Consider the following 16,343-nt stretch of genomic DNA (forward strand, 5'->3'; position numbering starts at 1 on the left):
ATAAAGAAAAATTGACTAATGTGACATTTGAGCATCATATTTAAAAGCAGTGATGTGAACTATTGATCTCACCTGTTAATAGCAACTATAAATTCCTTCCAAAACCGTACTTCTGAAAAAAAAAAAAATCTTCCTTTCTTTCCAGTTATCTTGCTGAAATGGTCATTGCAAGGATAAATTGATCTCAGCCTAAAGCAAATTCATGTGTGCGGTGGGATTTGACAACCAGAAAGTAGCTGGCAGGATAGGGACCTTTGTTTAAACTTCAGAACAACTTTGCCCAGTGAGGTGTCTCTGTTATTTTGACTACGTATTTTCAGGCTTGATGACAACACACTGTCACTTAAGGATGCTTCATTTCTTCCCCCATTTGTTAACAGGATCCAGGATTACTTTCAAGCACTGGGTGGGTTGGGGCGGTGGAGGGGGTAAGCAGGGAGAGACAAAACAAATGAGTATATTGGTGTGTTTCTTTGAGAAGTGTAGGTAGAGATATGACAGTTTCTATGGTAACAACAAGACTTTTTTTTTTATTAAACAGAAAAATAGGTGTTGAGATAACCTCTTGTAAATTGTAAGTGCATAAGTTATTTCTAGTCTGAGACATTGCTTTCAATTAATACACACTAAATTTTTAAATAATGGGACAACCTTCTTTAGGAGATATATGCTTCTCAGGTGCATAATGAGAGGTGTTGAGTTTCAGGTATGTATTAGGAAAAAATGCTAGAATGAGTCAGAGGAAAAATATTCTGCACGGAAAGATTTCTGCTTTCTGTGGGATTCTCATGGTAATATTTTTGTAACATGGTGATTAACTTATTGTTCATCAAAAGAACCCACTGTAGAGCTGAAACATTAAGGAAAGTTCAAGTAAATACAACAAAACTGCAGCTTGATTCCTGATGATGGTTTTTAATGTAATGTAAAGAAATCCTACCTTTCGCAGGTCAATAGCTACCATGACATGTAGCCTTGCCATTGTCATTACAGTTATTTATAGTTAACCATGACATTTCATAGGTAAAATAATATGACCAGAGAAGTCTCCTGCATGCTGCCCAAATGGCATACAGGAGATGCAAAGAGGAAGGTCCCAGCTGGGACAATTCTCCCAGTTAGAGGAAAAAAAAAAAAAAAAGAAATGGCTAGTGTGCATTATCTATTTCACAGAAGTATTCAAAAGCTCATCTTTATGCCTGATATAGAGGCTTCTGTTGCAACAGCCCAAAGCATTGGTAGGAATGGGGACATGCTGAGACAGAAGAGGGAATGGTTGCACTACTCTATGTTCTCTATATTACGTGTTGCATACCCCTCATAAATGGGACAGTCATTCCTATCAACTCTACTTCCCGTAAGCTGGGCACAGACGGGTTCAAAGCAGCCCAGGAACCACAGGCAGGAAGATGACTTGGTGCCTTTCCCGAACTTTGAGGCCGTCATGTACTGTTTGTTTAACATTGCCCAAAATGTGACTAGACTTACAGTTCTTTTACTCCTTTTTCAAGCCCATTGATTTGAACAAGGCTTTATGCAGGCAGCCTTGTAACTAGAAAAGGGTAACACCTGAAGCATCTTAAGGTTTTTAACCTCCCCTTCTTACAGTCTTGCAAATACTAATAGTAATCATCTGTCCCTCCTCTTTCTCTTTGCAGAGCAATACGCTGAGTCCTTTGCTTCTTAAGAGAAAGAAGTCCAGCCTACTATAAGCGAAGCAACGCCAGCTGTTCAGAGCTGCTGGAAACTCTAAACTAAGCAGCCATTACTTCTCAGTAGAAAAGTGTTTTTAAAAGTAAGCCTCTGTTTATGGATGGTACTTATCCGGCCCCATTACGCTGCTCTCTGAACAAATCATAGCTTTCAATGTGATAATCTTCAAGACAGGTAAACATCACTATTTTACAGAAATGTGATCTTACAGACACAGAATTGAGGTATTTTTTTTTTATGTTTATACTACAAAATTTTATAGGTCGTGCCTGTGTGCACACTTCATTTTGAAGCCAGATGATAAAAACCTGAACTTCTGTCGGTCGGGTTAGACCAGTTCTTCCAGCAACACAAGACCTGCACAGCACAGGTCCACTGCTACCATGCTCCTGTAGACACTCCTGTGTAGACATTACCTGTCCCTCGACGAGCAGTTTTTCATTAACAATCCCACAACTACACTCTTACTTCTGTGGGATTTCTCTAATCCGACTCCTCAACTAAGAGGCTTGGGACTAAAGTTATTATCAGTTTTGTGTCTGAAAGCCCTAGTGTGGTTGAGAAATGTTTTTTTTTTCCAACTTTGTGAGTGCAGAGTAATGGTCCATGCAAAGCAGCTTGTCCTTGAGTAGTTGCCTGAAACAGTACAATAAAAACAACACTAACCAATAACTGGACACTTAGAAAAAATACATTGGAAAATGTCAAAGCAAACTTAAAAGCGAAAGAGGGACACTGGAATTATTACGTATTTGATGCTGGTTTTCAAGGCTCGCAGTACTCAGGGTTTATGAGAGAATTAATGGAATATTGAGGGCTTTTAAAGGAAGAAAATCAGATAAAGTGAATTCAAACATCTTCATATGAACTAAGGTATCACCCAGCTCATACAATACCAAGACAAACTCCTTCAAAATATTAAAAAACAAGTTTCCAAAGGATGACGTGCAATCAGTTATTATACTGTGTAGATGACTCCTTGTTTCCAGCATCTTCTAGGTTACCAGAATCTTGCGCTTTCTCCTGAATGATGGCATGAGCTGTAACACTGTCCCTTCTGTACATCGCTAGTGTAGTGAGTGATAAGGAGTGTTATGAGTACCTTTGCAACAATCTGTGATGCAAATCAAAACAACCAGAACTTTGTTGTTTGTTTTTATTTTCGTTTTGCTTGCTTGTTGAGCAAGAGAGATGCATTTTGGTATTCAGTCAAGATTTTCTTCCCTTAAAATTGAAATATAATGAATAAGTAAGAGATAAAACAACAGGAAGCAGTAAATAAACAGCAGTCCTGTGAATATGTAGTTGCTTAGTGAGATTAATAGAAGTTCATAACAGTTATTGGCCCCATACTGCACATCCACAAAGCAGCCTTCTGTCCAGCAGGGGCAAGCAGTTAATGCCAGCTTTTTTCATCACCATCAGCCACACAAGATTTGGAGAGGTTTTGTAAGTGCCTTTGTGCTTAAATCTCCTATACCCTTCTGCCTCCACCTAATGAAGTGTTTCTGCTTTATAAATACTCACAACCTCCTAAACAATGATCAGCTGTCACAAGATTAAGGTTTTGAGCCCGCTAACATCTAACCTAATCGTAAGACATTTCCACCGTCTTTTTTGCGTGACCACCATACTTTCTGCTGTTACCTCCCCACTGCACAGAGAATAGCTAAATCATTCTTTGCTATCGTCTGTGCAAGACATCAGTCAAGGGAGTGAAAAGGTGAGATGAGTCCTTAAGAACCACAGTTAGCATTGCAACAGCATCTAAACATCTATATACACTGACTAGGATATATGGATATATTTTTTCTTTTATTTTTATTTTTTGTGGCTTTTCAATTAAAAAAAAGGGTTTGAGATCTGGTTGAATTAGGAATCTGAATGAAAGGAAATTGGGGGGGACCCGACCTAAAGGTGCTGCAATTCTTGGGAGGAACAAAGAGTCCTTGCAGTGCAGTGCAGCACTTCCCAGTCATAGCCCCACGACAGCTCTGTGCAGAGATGGTGGGAGAAGGAAGCACCTCTCTGACATGTCTGTTGGCTCATGTGCCCCAAAAAGGCAAAATGTACAAACCCAAGGAAACACAACTGCTTTGTTAGCAACTGAAAAAACTTTCCAGAAGAGACACAGTCAGCAAGACTATATGTAAAGTCCTTGTCAGAGCAGAAATCCAAACTGACATTTTCAAGCTTTAGCTGCATCCTTGACCTACTGTATTAATAGTGTTGGATCACTGCATCTCATAAAAACAGTTGAATATAAAGACCTACAAAAGATGAAAAACTAAGCAAAAAAACAGGCATGAGATGCACTTGGCTGTGTTCATCATGGAAGACAAGTGAGGGAATAAATGGAACCAATTTTGCACTTTAAAAGAATCTCTAAAATTTCTCTTGCAAGGACTTTTGTAGTGCTTTGAAGACATAACTAACTTTCTTTCAAACTTCTTTCCAAACCTCCCCCAGAGCACTCCATCCTGGAGTTACCTTACAAACAGGGCAGCATTCTCATTATTTCCAGCTTAAGAACTGGGGAAAACATTAGTTCCTAGTCCTAAAAATCCTCCTACACAAGCTGAGTAGTAGTTCTGTTGGCTTGCAGGAGAATCGACCAAAGGTTGCCTAAGCATATAGGTAACTTGATCCTTCCGTGAACTGAAAAGATCTGCTGAACCTTTTGAGGTTAGCCTACCAGTAATAAAACTGGGTCACAGTCATCTCTTGATCAGCAGTGCCATTCAACCTGGCTCACAGTGATCTCAGGATAGGATATGCAAAACCTCTATTTCTTAAACAGTCAGTTGCAGGCTGTATATGTTAAAGGGAAGTTAGCATCTCATTTTGTTCCCCAGTTTTTCATGCATCTTTTACCACACTGAAATTTACCCTTTATTTTCCTACTCTGGCTGAATGCCAAGCTGAGCATGGCTGTCACTTTGAATTACAGGTGTACTAATCGTTGCTATCAAAACTGGTAGCATTGTGGAAGCACACAAAGTGGTACACGGCAGGTAAAGATATCACCCCACTGTCAATCACTGCTTAAAGTTATTTGGTGCGGTGGCACTTCTGTAAGATGACCGAAATTACTGTTTGTGAACACAAATAATTTCAGTTGCAGTGGGAAATCCCCGCTCTTCTGCCCCCTTCCAATTACATTTCATTGGTTCAAAAAGCCTCATGAGACCATGTAGTAACAGCAGTTGGGAAATGTTTTATTTTTGTTTGTTTGTTTTCTTTTATTACTTTGTTAAGCTACAAAATGTGTGGGCTCTTTCCAGGCAGGAATTCTGTTTTTATTTATTTTGAAATAAAACACAGGTTGTTTTCTATTTTTATTTTTGAAAAGATTAAGATTTCTCAAAATTTTGGTTTCCAAATTCCAAATTTGGTTTCCTCAATTTTTTTTTTCCTCCCCAAAAATGTGTTTCAAATCAGGAGATTTTGGTGTTCTGAATTTTGCTAAAACCTGCTTTCAAAATTTAAGCATGACTACCACGTGCATTATGATGTCTGTAGTCCCACAGAGCATGGCTTTGATGAAGTTCATTTTCAAATTGCACTTGGTGATTCTCTCAACAACTCCCCCTGGTCTGTCTGCAAGAACCATTTCATAGAATCCCAGAATGATTTGGGTTGGAAGGGACCTTAAAGACCTTCCAGTTCCAACCCCCTGCCATGGACAGGAACACCTCCCAGTAGATCAGGTTGCCCAGGGCCTCGACCAACCTCACCTTGAACACCTCCAGGGATGGCATCCACAGCTTCTCTGGGCAGCCTGTGCCAGTGCCTCACCACCCTCTCACCCTCATCTCTTCTCTAGGCTGAACAACCCCAGCTCTCTCAGCCTGTCCTGATAGCAGAGGTGCTCACTCCAGCCCTTTGATCATCTTTGTGGCCCTCCTCTGGATTCATTCCAATACCTCCACGTCCTTCTTGTGCTGGTGGCACCAGAGCTGAACACAGTACTCCAGGTAGGGTCTCATGAGAGCAGAGTAGGGGGATAAAATCACATCCTTCAACCTGTTGGCCACACTTCTTTTGCTGCAGCCCAAGATGTGGTTGTTTTTCTGGGCTGCAAGCAAACATTGCTGGCTCATGCCCACTTTCAATACTCGCCAACACCCTCAAGTCATTCTCTGCAGGGCTGCTCTCAATCAATTCATCACTCAGTCTGTATTGATTATTGGGGATTGCCCCAACCCATGTGTAGGACCTTGCACTTGGCCTTACCTAACTGCATGAGAGTCAGATGAGCTCACTCTTCAAGCCTGTCAAGGTCCCTCTGGGTGACATCCCTTCCCTCCAGTGCATGAACTTTTTAAAGTTCACTCAAAACTTTTTTATTAATTATTATTATTATTATTATTAATAATTCATTTTTCTTCTTCTGTAAAAGGCAGTCTTTACTGCTTTACTTCATTACTATCTTCAACGGTTCTCCCCAGTACCTTTGCAATGAGTTTCAGGGCGCCCCTTGCTGGTTAGCAAATGCCCTGCTCGCAGCCAGCAAGGGAGAGAGGGGTGGTTGTTTTTTTTCCTTTGCAGGCATTTAGAAGTAAACAACAGCAGCAATTTATTTGCATTATGCTGACCAAATAATACCGATCTTGATTCTGCAATTGGAGGCAATCAAAAACAAGTAGAAAAATGTACTGGGAATTAAAGAAACAAACAAAAAATGGAGATAGGAGAGCTATTTTCTTCCATTATTTGTTAAAATAAGGAGGAGAAAGAATAAGTGGTAAACACACTCATGATGGAAACTTCCTCAAAGATATGACCATGGGACATTTCTACAGCTCTTACTCGATTAATTAAAACTTGTCTCTATAGAGAAAACTAAAGGGAGCTCAATTTTTACCTCCAAAATAGTTTCGCAAATTCTCCTGGAAGTTTCAGAGATGTTTTTTTCTGTCAGAATACCAGAAGAGTTTAGGCCAGAGTAAGAATAAACTGCCACAAATACACTGCTTTCTCTCTAAAAGAAAAGCAAACAAATCAATAAAAGACTAAGGCTTTCTGGGTGCATAGAATTTGACAGAAAAAACATTTGAAAGTCTGTCCCAGACCTCAACATTAGCTTTTGGCTTCTCTGCACTGAAGAAGAAAATTAACTGGTTTAAGAAATGCATATGAAATTTCCCATCTGGCTAACAACATGTATGTTTCTGCTCACTATGACAATTTGAAAATGCTGCTGAGATGTTTTAAAGTCGGTGTTTATATCTAAAAAGCCAAATCTTCCACAGCTAAGGTGGCCCTCCCTGCTTTCCTGGGATATAAATTAAGACAATAAAGTACAGTTGAAACTCATTTTTAAAGGTGCATAGCCATGTTGTATGTACTTTGATAAGTGCTCTTTAAAATCCATCTTTGCTGACACAACTATTTCATTTCAAAGTTGTTTATTTCCTCCATCAAGGAACATTTAATAATTGGGTTTAAAGCACATAAATCTGTTGTTTGTATTTACTTGCTAATCAGGTTAGCATTGCTAAATACATGTGTCATGTGAAGGTATACTGCTACTTGCAAGGGCTTCAGGTGCTTTGGAAAAACTGATGATGTTATGACAGACAGGTAAAAAGCACCATAAAGCTGTCTGCTAGATACAGTGTATGCAGAAGCAATTTGCCTTCTAAAACTCTGAACATGATATTCTCTAATATTTCCTGGCAGATCTTCAGTAGCTAGAAAATAAGCATTTCCATATGTAAGAAAATATTCCTTTGAAATGTAGATTTTTCTTTACAAGAAAAGAACTCGGAGAGAATTGCATTTTTAAGCTAAGGGTTCATTATTATTTATTTTTCTGCTTTGAAAATGCTGTGCATTTTCCATATAACACTTAGGTAGTAACTGCGATTCTAGTATGAGCTAAATTACTCTAACAAATCTCCTAGCTGTTTTTGTCCACTAAGAATAATCTCTCAATAAACAAATTTTGGCTAATACTTAGGTCCTCATTGCAAAGTTGGCTTACATTAAATGTAATATAATGCAGTATGAATTACTGCATTTATCTAAGATTTAAAATATGTTCACAACACCAAGTGTCTTTCTGTTCCACTGTTTTTATACAGTGTTTTCCCCTTTAAGGAAAGCAGTTTAAAATGGTTGCTAGTCTTCTCAGTTGCTGCAACCACATGATGCAATCTATTGTCAAATTAGTGGGTGGCAGCAAGTGGAAACAGATTTCACCAGCAATAAAGCCCGTCACATGATTTCGTCTGTTCACAGTCATACAGTCTCTTATCCTATTTCTTGCTTGATCCAAAGGCCCTGTCCACATTGAGCAGGGTTTATCTTTGTGGTTGTTTTTCACTAAGTGGTATTTGGGGGGTTTGGGAAGTATACAGGGAATTAAATAATTTAGTGCAGAAACCTTTGCACATGTAAAAATGGGGTCCAAATGTGCAAGCATTTTGCTAAGTCTGAACCAAACTTAAAATAGAAATATTTGCAAAAAGTTAAAAATTATATACAAATAAAAATACAAACAAATATTACAAATAAAGTAATCTTTTTAGCACAGAGTTTTCAGCCATTGCATATAAATCAGCAAAAGGATGGGGGGAAGCAAAGGTGGAAAACAGTATGGTATAACAATAAACACAAACGTGTTATCTAAATGGAAAATTAAAAGATTTCTAACCAGAGGCCTTTTGTTTTTTGTATGAAACAGTGTTAGGAGACTTGACTTCTAATTTTAAGTGCTGTTGAAGTCAGTATCACATAATTTAAAACCAATTGGGTGTTCTTGATTCTTTCCTAGTTTACACAAAATTTTCAGCCCTACCTGGTCCAGTAGAGCCACCCCCTGATAAATTCCAGTTTCTAGGCCCAAGGCCTTGGACTTCCATGCATTATCTCATACTGATAATGGTGGAAGTGGGGAATGGGAAGCATACACAGAGGCTCTCCCTCCGTGTACCACAGGCATTCTCCATTTCCCAGACAACTTCTAGAAGACAGCAGTTGCCTTGTGCACAGATAACCTACGGGAAGGACTATCTGTCAAGAAGCATGAGTTGCCTTCTGATACGTCAACATCAGGGAGATGTGGTTTCTGCATGGGATTAGGCCAAAGGAGTTTGCTGACAAGGCCTTTAACAACACAACGCTGCGTAACAAATCAGGTGTGGTATCGCTCTACAATAACTATCTGTCCTGGTTTGAAACAAGGACAGATGTAGTGTTCTTCAGAAATTGCTCTCAGCACCCTCGACCACCAGCAGAACATTGATTATTCTTGAATAATGTGATTCCTCATTAATAAGTTGGTCAGTTAAATTAAACATAAATATTTGTGCTGTCAAATAGCATTCAAAGGCCAATGCATAAATTTTCCTGGAGAGGTAAATGTCACAGGCTTCATTTTTGGAGAACTGCAAGGTAATCTGCAGATCAACGGGATCACCATTTCCTTAACTATGGGAATGCTAGGTACAGTGCACTACAAAAGAAATGTGGCTACAAAACATACTTGGCAACACTTAACACTGCATCCTCTGTAAACTCTTTCCATTGACTTTTGATTCTCTGGCAGAGCAGGAAATTAGGAAGCCTGGAAAAATATAGTACTGGATCTAAATGTGAATCCAATTCAGAAAAGCACTGAAGCATGTGCTTACCTTTGCTTGGGTCTTTAGCTCCACTAAAGTTAAGCACATGCATAGATGTTTTGTTGTTAAATCTGCTAGGTTCACTGCTAAAACTACTTTATTAGTGAGGTAGCTTTACATATATAAAGAAATACAATCAACTTGAGAGATGATACAAGACAGAAGCCCCCCAGTTTCAGACTTAAAGGCCCTCTTTTTGTGTATGTAATCATTCATGTAAACAGATCTGTATTTAATTGTATTTCATTCCATTTCAAACATATCTATATTTCATGTAGTCATTCTTGTAAACAGATTTGCTTGCAAAAAAATATTTATGCAGAAGATAAGGTATTTGCACATCTAAGGATCCCTTTTGCATGGGCAAATAGTTGTTTACACATACAGATGAAAAATAGGAATACATAGATATGCAAGTGACTCTGAAATCTTGACACACATTGCCTTACAGGACAAAGCTGGAAGAAAGTCAACAGGCAATAATTATCCAATTAAAAGTCATGTATGCATTTGGAATTAGTTCTAGAGGCTCTTTACAAAGACTCTACTGCTGTAAATGTCTCATCGTTGCTAATTCTGTCCAGATCTATTTGAAGCATGTCCCTTCCTGAAGATCCACTAATAATTTCTAATCAAGAAGTAAATCAGCAAATGTTTGTTTAGAAAGTTGCCAAAATCAGATTGTTCTTCAGACACGTGTAGTGGAAAAATAGCAGGACTTTATTCACTCTCAAGAATAAAACAATCAGAAAAACAAAACTGCTGTGGACCTGAGAGCAAAATCTGGCTCTTGGTATTTAAAAAAAAAAAAAAAAAGAAACGAACATGCGCTGGTTGCTATAGAGAGAACCTCTTACTTTCAACCACAACTGCAGATGTGGTGGGGTTGAAGTGAATATGTATATATGTATGTCTGATAGTACTTAACAGCTCCGTAAAGGACTCATAAAAGTGATCTGAGATTCCTGCCCCCCCCCCCCAAAATTAGATAATTGTGAGTTATGTACTGACTGCCCAGAGGAATATAGGAGCATTCCACAGATAACTGAGACTTAAGTAACCTTAAACAAACGTAACAGTTGGCCAAACAGTAGTGGTTGTTTACAGATAATACGTTAAAACCAGTAAAATAAAAGATTCATTAGAACAATAGTCAAATATAAAGAATTTACACGTAGTTGCCTGATCTCTCTGTGTGGAAAGCCATGAAAGTCTGCAGTCACTAATGAGAGGCAAAGGAGAACACATCTTACTGCTTGAAGTAGCAAAGAGAGGTCAGTGCCAGGACATTCTCAAGCTCCTTCTCTACCCAAATCGGTGCCTTTTTTGTCATCTTTAAGTCCCTCCTGCTGTAAATAAAGCCAACTGCACTAACTTCCTTAGTACAACACATAGTATATACTGCGGTTTACAACTCCTTGCTATTCAAAACTATTAATGTCTAATGTTTAGATTGCAGGAGCACTGAGACCAGCTGGTCAAGGCCACATCATTCTAGGTGTGAGGCAAAAATAGAGGAAGTAGCAGTCTGTGCCTCAGAAAGGTTGGACTCATTTTTACAGCCCCAATTCTGCAATTTCTGCAACATTTTCTAGGTTTACCTTCTATATAATACAGTCCCAACATTGTCAAAATTCTGTTTTCTCAAGCCATGCTTATGAGGGCTTGGGTTTGCTGCCTCCTTCAGCACATCTCCAAGCCCCTGTTGGTGCCTTCTGGAGGGTAGGAAAGGAGAGTGAAGGGGAGCAGAGCTGGGGTGAGCTCCAGCCCATGCAGCAGCCACACAGCGTGCCACTGCACAGCCCTCCATGGGCTTGCCTTGCTCAGGCTGGCAATGTAAAGACACAGAGAACACAGTTGCTCTTCATAAACATAACACAGGGATTAAAATCAGGGGTAAAGATGGGCTATTGACGCTAAGAACAACTGAAGCAGAAGAAAAAATGGCTATGAAATGTCTATGGGATTGAGAATCTGGTTCTTAAGTTTTGGAGCAGAAAGCCCTTGGATAGAAAAAGGGCAAAATCCTTAAGAGGTTTTAGGATGAAGCACAATCATTTCACAGAAACCACCTGGCACAGCAGAGGACCGGCCTCAGTGAGTATGATCTCCAGTTTCTAAATGGCATTTTCTACACCACTCATGTGTTTATCATTCTCAGACAAGCCAGGATTCACATGATGTCGGCAACTGTAATATATTCTTTGTAAATTGCAACTGGATCTTTGAATCTCCAGACAGTTGAGAAACTAGTTTCTCTCACCTGTTTAATTAACCATGTCATGCTCTCCAAAAAGAATTAATTGTTTCACTGAAGCAGTACTCAAAGGTTCAAAAGAAAAATAAATATAAGCATGCAGCAGAGTAAACATTTATCCAATAAACATTTTCACAGCTGAGCTTCAAACTTCTCATGTTCCAGATTCTTACATTTTATCATCTCATCCCACTTGGTACAGGCACCGCATCTCTTTAAGATACGCCTCGTGGGGAAACACTGCCTTGGTAATCAAAACATTTAGACTGCGGAAGAAACATAAAACAATTCGCAAGGAAGTTTTATGGTGCAGGGACTGTGCCAGGACAAAATTGTAACTTTTCCCTGCTTGGTCCTTAACGATTCATTAATAGAACTGGTTTCCTATCACGCTACCTTTACCTTGATCATCTCAAGCTTTGGCAGATGTTCCCTCTGAATAGCAGCCAGTCTCCTGGTGACACTGTGCAGTGCATCTTCTTAGTCACCGTTCTGCCCCAGAGATTGGCTGGTGCTGTTTACCATAGCCAGAGTTAACCCTAAAAGTTTCAATTTTAACCAAATTGAAATGACTTTCTTTTTTTGCAACTGCTTTCATTTCTGCTTTTACAAATATTTTTCAACCTGAGGCTGAGCATGGAGTAAACAGTTGCACGTGAAAAGGAGAAATGAAAATGATCTTCAGATAGCTGTTTCTACAGTGGAAAGCATTTTTAGTGTTCAGCTGTGGTTACAGGATGGAACAAAACCTTTAGGGTATCTGTGAGATGGGCAAAGTGGCAATCATTGAAATGATGATGTTAATCATTGTCAATTCAATCCTGAGAGGCACTGAGGCCCTTTCCAAGACACTGAAAGTTTTAAATTCTCTGTAACATGATTCCACACATAATTTTAAAGGGGAAGACCAGTATTCAACATCTAAACTGAGCAACTTCTTTCTTTAAAAAAAGCAATCAGGATAAGTCATGAAAAAATATACATGCATTTCAATGAGAAGAATTTCAGGTTGGGGGGGGAGGGAGTCTATTTTGTCTTGGGAAATGTGCTCATCATTTTCCAAGCTTAATACCTATAACCTTGAACATTTCCCAGTCCTTAGAAAAACTGCTGCAGTATCTGCAGTTAGAAGCAGGTTTCAGCGCTGGTCTCCTGGAGGTTTTTCTAGCCCTTTAGGTCAGATATTCAAAAACTGGAGCAACATACCATAGCTTCAGTGAAGTCACAGATAAGACATTTATTGTAACCAGCGAAAGGTCCCCCTTCATATAGATCAGCTCTAACAAACAGTATATCTCACAGGAAAAAAAAAAACAGACAGCATTCTGGCAGATAAGTTTACTTTTGAAGCCTAATAATACATTAAGTATGGTTTAGATTTTGCATTGGTCAAACAAATTATGATATACTATTTTAGTCTCAAAAAAAATGAGAAACTTCTCAACTTTGGTATTGTTCAATTTTGGTATTGTTCAGAGTAGATCTTAGATCATTAAACAATGCTTTAATAATTCCATATCTGCATGTCCTTGATCTTGTTTTCACTTTTTCTTTCACTCGCACTTCTGCATGTGTGTCTGTATTTAAATCTGCTCCTGTTCTCAGTAACTAAGGTGGCAAAACTCCTGCAGCTGCATTTCACCTGCTGGTTTGGAGCCTCTCAGGCTTAAGAGTGTTTCACAAGTCTGATTTTCTGAGCTCAAAGACCGGACAGCCCCTGTGCAGTGCTGGGTGTCTGAAGTCCATCTCCAGGTGTCAGGGGACCTGAGCAATGGGCCAGCCTACATAGATACTTTTGAAAGACTCATCCCTTTCAAATTAACAGAAATCTAAAAAAAAGTCAGACATTCTCTTCCTGGGAATAAAGGAAGAGGGTCAGAAAGTCCAGGGAGCAGTGTGATTTTCTTTGTCCTGTCCTGCCCCAGTGCTTTGAGCAGCTGCTACTCACTAACACACCTCAAGATGCAGCACAAGCATCTCAAAACCATCCCAGCGGGCAGTGTTGGAGGGAAAAGCATTCACCCCATCTGAACTGTGAGGTGCCACCAGTGTCGTGGCTCACCTGCTCTTTTTCAGCAAGCACGATTAGGGCTGCTGCTTGTTGAATAGGTGCCCGAAGAGACGGAGGCTCTGAGCTTCCCTAGCTCCCCTCCCTCGCACACCTGCTCCTGGGCAGCCACAGTCTGGCCATCGGTAAAAGCAATAATCTTTGCAGCATGAGAAACGAGCAGGCTGCTGAGCCTCGTCTGTAGCAGAGAGCCATTGGGAGGAACTGAATAAGTGATTTTTCAAGATGGGCTAATAAATCATTAAAGTGACATGGTATAGGCCCAGGGTTTGTTTTGCAAGCTAGAAAGGGAATTGTAACATCTGTATTTCAAAATACACACTCACCCTTAAGCTCCCATTTCCTGTGGATGGCATCCAAATTTAACCTTTCATTTCTTGAAGAGCAGCGTATTATATTTATCTGGTAGAATAAGCAAACAGCTGACTACAGCAAATCCAGGGAGCTCTTTTAAAACTATCAGCTAAAATCAAGATAAGTGCACTTCAAACATCCCCCAGGATCTTCAAAAATACACTACCTACCTGCTGCCAGCTGTTTTGCTTACTTTTATTTTAGTGGAGCTGGCATAGCCTCATCTCAGTCCTCTGTGGCCCCCAAAGTCTGAAACCCGCACCACCTCTCATGTGTCAAACATGGTGGAATAAAGCAGGCTAAAAGGAGCATGCTGTCAAGTAGTTTTAAGATTTACCAGTGTGTTTCAGAGGGGCCACATTATCTCTGACAACTGGTAGCCAGACACTGGAGCACACGAGCTACTATCAGCACACCCATCTGGTGGGAGCCTGCCATGCCCATGCACAGCAGGGAACATTTTCCTGGCAAGTTGGGTATGCAAAATGCACATCCCAACAACACCACAACTAGCATGGCATGCCCCAGGTTGGGGGGCTTGCTACATTGGCAAGACAGCTTACCTGCTGGAGTCTTGGTGCATTTGAATTCAGTCTCCAGAGTCACTGCTCGCAGCTGGATGAAGACTTGAAGAGGTGGGGAATCCTGGCGGTGACCCGGAGGAACCTGCTTCTGAGCAATCGAGGCTTTAGCTGGAAGTCTGTCGCCGTGAATGGCAGCAGTAACAAATTAAGGAGAACTGGAACCAAGCATGCTCCTAAGGGGCCTTTATAAAGTGACCGTGGCAATGGCTCCAGCCCTGGTGCTCATGGGGTAGAATGGGGTGGTGCAACCGTGTAACCCATCATCAGTCATGTCACCATGAGCACATACAACCGTGGCAGTGACCACTGAGGGTTCAATTTGTGTCCCCAAAGCAGTGCCCAAGTTGCCTGCAATGTAACAGTCTGGACCTGAAGAATCAGCAGTCCAGTGCCCAGTGCGTTGCTCTGAAACACCCAGGTGAGGAGCCTCACGTGTCCTCTCTGATGAAATTAGACCTGAATCCACTTGTAGTCAAGCTAATCCCTTGCTGGCAAGATGTGGTGAAGATGCTGGTTGTAGTAGTGGGGCAATCAGTTGTTAAGTATTTCTCTTTTTTTCTTCTTGCTGTAGCTTTCTTCAGTGACTGACATAGTGCAGTGGTATCTCCACTGTGGCTACTTACGTCTTGGCTGTCTGCAGGTAGGAGGTGACTGCTAATAGGTTGGATTTGGGTTCTTACAGCGATTGCTGCTGGTTCACATTACCTCACTTTCAGCAATTTTTAACTTTTTTTTTTTTTTAATTTAATGTAACTTTGAATGTGCAGTCAGTGTATCATGACTCATGACATAACAGTTCACATTTACCACAAACACCTTCTCACTGGTGTGCCAGTAATGGGACCTACATCAGATGGCCTTTCATGGCCTCAGATCACTCTTCCAAGGTTGGGGGTAACCAAAAGAAACTGGTGGCAATTCTCTTCCATTAACAGGAGTCGCGGGACCTCTGAAAACCTCACTGAAGTGTCACAGAGGGTATTTACAGGAGCTTCAGTATTGTTATCCATGTGTGAAAGAACTAACCTGAGTAACCAGGAATTAATACATGCTCTCTCGATAACTCTGTTGTTTATGCCAAACATTTCAGAGGGTGGCAAGTCTGGGGAAGGGAGGGGCTTTCCAGTTTGGTAGGCCCATCTGAGAACTTCTTAATCCTTATTACTGTTACACTTTTCTATGCCTGCCAGCCGCAAGAAGGTTTGAAAGTCAGCCTGACCTCTGGTGTGTCTGATCTAGATCCAACAGGGAATGAGATCAGGGAGCTGTGAGAAGCAAGCTTAATGGGGAGACTGCTGCAAATGTAGCAAAACAAATAATAGAGGCTTGAGTTTTTTTGTTGTAGAAAATACAGTGCTATGGCTTTTGGGTGCCAAGAGGCAGTTCTTTTAATAGCTACATTCTTTGTAATGCTGATGAGTGGCAATATAGAAAGATGAAAGTAGGAGGGCATTGTATTATAGTCTTACATATATTATGCCACAAAGAAAATGCGGTTGCTGGGTGGGGATTCTTCGCCCTCCTCCTGCTGAGCTATTCATACAAATTCTCTTCTGTGGATGGCAATCCCCATTCCATCTCTCCTAAATCCCAAGGGGTTTGCCAACTGACTTTCAATTTTCAAGTGGAAATCGCAGGAGTGAATGGCGCATTGATGTATTTCCTCCTACACCTCGCTGCTCCTTTAGGAAGTGAGCAGACATTTTTTTCCAAAAGATGTATGCCATCTCCTGGGA

The 16,343-nt window shown here is 40.4% G+C and overlaps 1 protein-coding gene and 1 long non-coding RNA gene across 2 annotated transcripts in view; one reads left to right on the plus strand and one right to left on the minus strand.

Annotated features, from left to right (window-relative positions):
* Positions 1-12,025, minus strand: part of ZNF516 (zinc finger protein 516) — a 168,130-nt gene extending 156,105 nt beyond the window's left edge. The window contains exon 1 of the mRNA XM_083826719.1: positions 12,004-12,025. The gene's annotated coding sequence lies outside the window, so the exon portion shown is untranslated. The remainder of the gene's footprint in view (positions 1-12,003) is intronic.
* LOC310895392 overlaps positions 1-12,573 on the plus strand; it is a 55,336-nt gene extending 42,763 nt beyond the window's left edge. The window contains exon 4 of the long non-coding RNA XR_014580652.1: positions 1,659-12,573. This is a non-coding gene — a long non-coding RNA (uncharacterized lncRNA). The remainder of the gene's footprint in view (positions 1-1,658) is intronic.
* Positions 12,574-16,343: the final 3,770 nt, after the last annotated feature.

Source organism: Anser anser (assembly GCF_964211835.1).
Source record: "Anser anser genome assembly, chromosome: 2".
NCBI lineage: Eukaryota > Metazoa > Chordata > Aves > Anseriformes > Anatidae > Anser > Anser anser.